The 6667-nt window shown below is 36.4% G+C and overlaps 1 long non-coding RNA gene across 1 annotated transcript; it reads right to left on the bottom strand.

Moving 5' to 3' along the window:
- Positions 1-2075: 2075 nt before the first annotated feature.
- Positions 2076-5476, bottom strand: LOC131025068 (uncharacterized). Its single transcript, XR_009102082.1, has 3 exons — positions 4971-5476; positions 2832-2896; positions 2076-2245 (listed from the first exon to the last, which is right to left on the bottom strand). It is a non-coding gene; the product is annotated as an uncharacterized LOC131025068 (long non-coding RNA).
- Positions 5477-6667: the final 1191 nt, after the last annotated feature.

The following is a 6667-nucleotide window of genomic DNA, read 5'->3' as shown; positions in this document are numbered from 1 at the left end:
TTTCAAGATCCAGATCCAGATCTGTTTTCAAAACTGAGATCCAGATCCAGATCCAGATTCGTCGGGTCCAAAAAATTGAGATCCAGATCCGTAAAAACGGATTTGGATCCACGGATCTGGACCGGGTCCAAGATCCACTGCCATCCCTAATCTTCTCATTGTGAAATTCATGCATCCACTTAACTTGTTTACACTTGCCGGTGTTAAATTTTGGACAGAAAAATATATATCATGGACATCTATATCTAGTATATAAAATAACAATAATGATGTTTAGCAACCTAACTAAATGCTAACACTACAACAGATTACTTGATCACCTAACTTAAAAAATAAATATTATTTAGAAAATTAGTAAAGAAGAAGTACAAATGGATCTTAAATAAGAATTACAAATCTGATGGTACTATAGATAAGTACAAAGCCCGATTTGTCGTTCAAGGTTTCAGGCATAAAGAAGAGTACGATTTCTTCGATACCTACTCGCCTGTGACTAGGTTGACATCCATTAGGATGCTTCTCGCTATTGCTGCTTTGCACAATCTCTAGATTCACCAAATAGATGTGAAAACTGCGTTCTTGTACGGCGAATTGGAAGATGAAATTTATATGAAGCAACCTGAAGGGTTTGTAGTACCTGGGCAAGAGCACAAAGTATGCAAATGGCATTTGAAATTTGACGGTGTTATGTTGTCAAATGGATTTAGAATGAATGAGTGTGACAAGTGTGCTTACATTAAGAATTCTAATAACAGCTATGTTATTGTTTGTCTTTATGTAGATGACATGCTCATCATGGGAAGTAATTCCCGAGTGATTCAAGAAACGAAAAACATGCTAAGTAAAAACTTTAGCATGAAAGATATGGGCTTAGCTGACGTTATTCTTGGAATTAAAATTCTAAGAAAGCCTGATGGTATTGCTATAACACAATCTCACTATGTTGAGAAAGTGTTAAAGAAGTTCAATGCTTTTGACAATTTCAATAGCTAAGACGCCATTAGAACCTAGTGTACATTTGAATGTGCATAAGGGAGAACCTGTTAATGCAACAGAATATGCTAAGATTATTGGGAGCTTGATGTATCTAATAAATCGCACTCGTCCCGATATAGCATGCTCGGTCAACAAGTTGAGCAGCTTTACAGCCAATCCTAGTAATGAACATTGGAAAGCTCTTGAAAGAGTTTTGAGATATTTGAAATATACTAAGAACTATGCACTTCATTATACTAGGGAGCCCCCTGTACTTGAAGGGTACTGTGATGCCAATTGGATATCTAACGCAAAAGACTCGTTCTCAACGAGCGGTTATGTGTTCACTGTGGGGGGTGGTGCTGTGTCTTGGAAATCCAAGAAACAAACTTGTATTGCTAGATCGACCATGGAATCTGAATTTATAGCTTTGGATAAAGCTGGTGAAGAAGCCGAGTGGCTTAGAAACTTCCTCGAGGATATTCCATGTTGGTCGAAACCTGTGTCGTCCGTGATAATTCATTGTGATAGTCAAGCTGCTATCGGACGAGCACAAAATAATTTGTATAACGGTAAGTCGAGACATATTCGTCGACGTCATAATACCGTGAGACATCTGATTACGAGTGGAGTTATCACAATTGACTATATAAGATCAATTGATAATATAGCAGATCCATTGACTAAAAGTATACATCGAGATCAGATGTATAGGCTGTTAGGGAGAATGGGTTTGAAATCCACATCTTAAGGATGATCATAGTGGAAACCCAACCATGATGACTGGAGGATCCTAAGAACTTGGTTCAATGGGACAACTAAGCTATGAGAATCCGTGTATTGAACACTCGATTTGCCTATTCCTTGTAGAACAGTAAGTGTTTGGAAACCTGCATGTGGTGAGGTATAGTTGTCACAGCCCACTATCCCAATGACGGGTTAACCGGGGTTATGACTTGGGGTGAACAATAAGAAACGGAAATTAAAGGGGATTTACTAAGTAACCAACATTAATAACAAACTAGTGGTATATATATATAACCACTTGGGTAATTCACAAATGAGACTGCCATAACGACTAGACCCCAACTGAAAGTTAATTAAAATGAAGTAGTAATAAGTTCAAGTAGAAATGATAAATAAGTCAGAGTGTTTGCAGCGAAAAAAAACGTGTGAGTTATGCATATGGAGATGCATACTCAAGGTTTCATTACATAAACATCAAAAGGGAAATCCGCTCAACACCGATCCATTCCATCGCCTGCTCAACCTGCACATTTAGAAATACATGCAGGGCTGAGTATAAAAATACTCAGTGACATAAGCCGAAAATACAACATGCATACATATATAAATTGAACTGCCAACAGTAACACACAAGGGTTTTCTTGAATGACCTGCGCTTACTAAAACATTTCATTCATTTTCATAAAGGTGGATGCGCATCCCATTTTCAGTCTATATGATCCATATCTGTCCTTTCTGTCACGCGTCGGGAAGGAGGCCTCCTTACCACGGACGCCAAGACCGGTCGCAAGCGACTCGCGGTCTCCATGAGTGTACACGTTAACCCTAGCTAGCGACCTTTGTCTAGCATAGGATCCCAATTGGATTTCCTTTAAAGTTGGCGAACCAACACAGATAGGATACATATAAAAACATAAACATTTTGGCAGTCAATCATTTCATAAACATTTCATTTTCGTAACATTTTCATTTTCATAAAGGGCATTAAACATATAAGCATTTCATAAGAACTGAATAAATAGTCAAAACATATCATGCATATATATTCGCATATGAGACCTACGTCACGCAGGGGATCTCTATATACGTAATAATAAAATAATGCCCACCTCAATTGTTCTTAAAGCTGGCGTGGAGTCGTTTCTTCTTCGGCTTCACTTTCTGTCGCCCGGACCTTCATTGATGAAGAGTCGATAAGTTCGTGAAGAAATTGTCATAAGACAAAGTCTAATTCTACGTGCCTAGGGTATCTTTTAATGTTTTAGGGTTCTAGCATCCATAATTCGTTACATTAAAGACAATAAAAAATCAATCATACCTCGTCTAATCTCATTCAAACACATAGGCAACACAAACACATAAGGCACATAAGAATCACAATCAAACATCATCAAAACATGCTCTGTTTTTACACTGACTCAACTTCAAAATTTAATCCGTTCTGACTCCGACATCTCCTGGACTCGAGACTCATACCGAAAGAAAGATCTTCGAGTCTAGTTTCATATAAAAAAAAATTAGAGTCGAAAACTCCAAGTGGTTTGAGAGATATGACGTGTTTACCACGATCTACCATGTTCGGCAGTTTTGAACCATCGAAAACTTGGATTTTTGAAAAATAGTAAACGTTGTCAAACTGGGCTCAACTTTGGTGTATATCTAGCTAACACAATAAGGTTAATACCATAAAATTTTGGAAATCTAGATCACACAGGAAGCTACTGAAATGAATGACTCTTTCCTCTCTTCTCTGAAATTCTCGGTAGTAATGTGCAGTTTAGGTTTTGCATTTTAAAGAAGTATCAAACGAAGTTGGAATGGCTTGAAATTTTACCAGGGTACTCAAGACTCATGTAGGGACTTGCTATAAAATTTTCAAAGCTATTAGACATCGACAAACCGTCGATCACAGTAGGTCAGTAGGCCTAAGAAATTCATATTTATAAGTCCTTAAAAAAATAATTTATATAAATCAAGAAATAAGAGTTTAATCCCAAAAATATTCATTAAAAGTCCATCATAATTTAAATAAAAGAACGGACCTCATTTAAAATAAATAGTCCCAAACTCGTTACGCACATATACTAAATCTTTCATGAAACATCCTTTAAAATAAACTTTGATACATAGAAAATAATTCAACAACTTGAGCTCTTAAGAGGTTGTTTTGCAACAGACATCAAATCTGCCTCGGATCTCCAAATGAGGCTCCAAAAGACATTCTGGAAACTAGACATTTCAAGGATCATTCTCCAATTTGAATCGAATGAAAAAAAATTCAAACGAGCAAGATATGCCCTCTCAAAGATGGGTATTTAACAAGCAAAAATCTGAAAATTTCAGATTTCCAGATTACAACCAAGTCAGTGGGCTTTCTTTAAAAATTCATATCTCCCTTTACAAAACTCCACTGGGAACCCCAAGGGTCAATCTGGAAACTAGGGAGAGATCATAACACTCTACAGTTGGATTTACTCCAAGAACATTCATGGTTTAGAAGATATGACTGTCTAAAGTTCAGTGCACAAAACGAGTTCAAGTTTGGCAGATTTAGAACATAAATCGGAAAAACCACTTTAGGCTTCACCAAAAATTCTAAAACTGAACAAGTAAGTTCCCAACATGTCAGTGAATATTCAGTAGAAAGATAGGCTTGAGAATCAAAGATTTAAGTCGGCCTTTGCCACCTCAAAGTCGTAGGTTTGTAAAATCTACTGGATGGTACAAGGAATAAGAACTAGATTTCAAGAATTTATACCGGTTGTTTCCCTAACTCAAAAATGGTGAGACCGATGTCAAAAGAAAGATACGGGAGTCTAGAGTGACATATTCAAGTTTCAAAGGTTTTCACCGTTTGAAACTTTACTTATGGCCTCCCAAAGATTGTTTACCAAAAATGTATTCCAGATGGGCAGTGATGTTTACAAATTCATAAATAAATCATAAGAGCTCCAAACCTTCTGAAATTTTACCAAAGTATAGAAAACATATGAAAGATGATACACAATTAATTTGGGAATTTTTGGGAACCGTTTGGATGGCTGGAATCGCCTTGCAAAACACTGTCGAGCAGTGTGCTTATGGCAGATTCGCTGCCTTACCTCATGCACGGTTTTTCACCCAATAAACTCTACCAAAATAATCATCCAAAATCATAAAACATATCCTCACATAATATAGCACACAAATGTGTAAAAATCCATGGCCATAAAGCATTTTCAGTTGAGAAAAAGCAAAGAAAAACTCACCCTCGAAGCACAACCTTCACTCTACAGTTTTCCCACACTCTCCCTTGCTTTGCTACTTCTCTTGGGGCTTCAAAGGCTTCTATGGAGTGTGATAATGGTGGGAGAAAAGTTGTGAGAGTGGGAGAAAGAATGTAGTGGTGGGGAAAAAGGAGTAGTGTGGTGGAGAGGTAGGAGTAGTGGTAGGGAAAAAGATTAGTGGTAGGGAAAAGAAAATATTAGTGATGGTAGGGAAAAAGATTAGTGGTAGGGAAAAGAAAATATTAGTGGAGGATAATGGGGTGTTACATTAAGTAAATATAAAAATGTGGTGTAGTAATAACCCATGTGTAAGAAAAAAAATATATGTAAGACTAATCATCAATTAATAAAATGCTAGAGCATAAAACTCTTGTGATCAAAATTAGAATAAATAGCACTAACATTAGTGCACTCTCTCAATTTATAAATACATCATAGGAAAATAATTTGAGAAAAATATTGATGGAAAATTTTTATAACTCATCATTCCTAAATTTCTCGGTAAAAATAAATAAATACATAATTTTTTTTTCGATTTGAAAACTCAAAATAAATCTTTGAGCTCCATCATTCTCTTAATGGACTCAAAATATATTTTGAGTGCATCATCCGTTGAAATAAAAATAAAAATAAATTATCACGTATGTAATCATCAAATTCACATAAGTCCATATTTTATTAATGGATGCTGAACCCTAATTACCATAAGAAATCCTTAAATCAATAATTAAAAGTCTATAATCTTTAATAAAAAGTCGGGGCATTACATACTATCCCCTTAACATAAATTTCGTCCCGAAATTTGTACCTCAGAAAATAACTCTGAGTACTTCACTTTCCTATTAGACGGTAGTCTATTATTGACCATGATATATTCATAGGTCCCTTACTATCGGTATTGACTTAGTCCTTAGTACCTGAACTTCCCGATCTAAGATAGATTTGGATATTCCTTCGTAACTCAAATATTGACTAATAATAATGTTGTTCTTATGGATCATATGCTTTGAATCGTAAACATACTTCTCTATTTGCGACACATGGGATACATTACGCACATTCTCAAAGCTTAGCGCTAACGCCAACCAGTAAGTTATTGGGTCTATCCTTTCTACAATCTCGTATGAGCCTATAAAACGGGGTTTAGGTTTACCCTTTACACCGAATCTAACGATTCATCTTGATGGAGAAACCTTCAGAAAAATTTTCTTTACATCCTCAAACTATAGGTCCTTTCGGCGCTTGTCAGCATATGACTTCTGTCTATCCTGGGCCTCCTTGATTCCTTTTTTTGATTTGACGGACGATCTCAATCATCTCGCCATTTCATCCCAACAAAGTGGTGATCTATATTTCCTCAGGTATAACGCCTCATTTGCCAATCTATCGATAGTCGATTGATAACTGGTATTATATGTCTCACAATGAGTGGCAAAAACATGTTCTCAGCTTTCACCCCGGTTTAGCTCGGTCGTCCTCAACATACCTTATTAATAATTTCTATGTCGTTTAAGCGGAACTATAATGACTAATATCTCTAGAGCATTCTTAAGGCAACTTAAACAGTTTGTAAGGAGACCAACCATTTCGAGCATGTAGGCAGTCAGCCTAAAACGCTGTTATAAACTTTTATTCATTCATCGAAGGAATCTCGAGTCATGTGGGCATTGACTGCCCCC

The sequence above is a fragment of the Salvia miltiorrhiza genome, chromosome 5 (genome assembly GCF_028751815.1).
Source record: "Salvia miltiorrhiza cultivar Shanhuang (shh) chromosome 5, IMPLAD_Smil_shh, whole genome shotgun sequence".
Taxonomy (NCBI): domain Eukaryota; kingdom Viridiplantae; phylum Streptophyta; class Magnoliopsida; order Lamiales; family Lamiaceae; genus Salvia; species Salvia miltiorrhiza.
Note: the sequence above shows the minus strand (reverse complement) of the source record. Positions and strands in the feature narration are given on the sequence as shown.